Source organism: Lipotes vexillifer, unplaced genomic scaffold, assembly GCF_000442215.2.
Source record: "Lipotes vexillifer unplaced genomic scaffold, Lipotes_vexillifer_v1.1 scaffold661, whole genome shotgun sequence".
Lineage (NCBI taxonomy): Eukaryota > Metazoa > Chordata > Mammalia > Artiodactyla > Lipotidae > Lipotes > Lipotes vexillifer.
Genome location: NW_006796183.1, coordinates 1,479,064 through 1,479,405, shown reverse-complemented (window position 1 = coordinate 1,479,405; position 342 = coordinate 1,479,064). Strand labels below are relative to the sequence as shown.

Below are 342 nucleotides of genomic sequence, written 5' to 3'. Positions count from 1 at the left end.
CTTGCGTTATGCGGGCCTCTCACTGTTGTGGCCTCTCCCATTTGCGGAGCACAGGCTCCGGACGCGCAGGCTCAGCGGCCATGGCTCACGGGCCCAGCCGCTCCGCGGCATGTGGGATCTTCCCGAAACGGGGCACGAACCCGCGTCTCCTGCATCGGCAGGCGGACTCTCAAGCACTGCGCCACCAGGGAAGCCCCAACTTGGGTGCTCTTGACTCTGACATTTCAGGCCTTTTCACTCTGCATACCTCAGCCTTCTCTGCACTGCCTCCTGCTCCAAGTGGTCTCTGCTTATAAACTAGCCCATTCATACACTAGGTCAGGTCCTTAGGAGACACCTAGT

The 342-nt window shown here is 59.9% G+C and overlaps 1 protein-coding gene across 3 annotated transcripts in view; it reads right to left on the bottom strand.

The window, feature by feature from the left end:
- Nucleotides 1–342, bottom strand: part of RNF220 (ring finger protein 220) — a 229,704-nt gene that overhangs the window by 8,170 nt on the left and 221,192 nt on the right. The window lies entirely within an intron of this gene.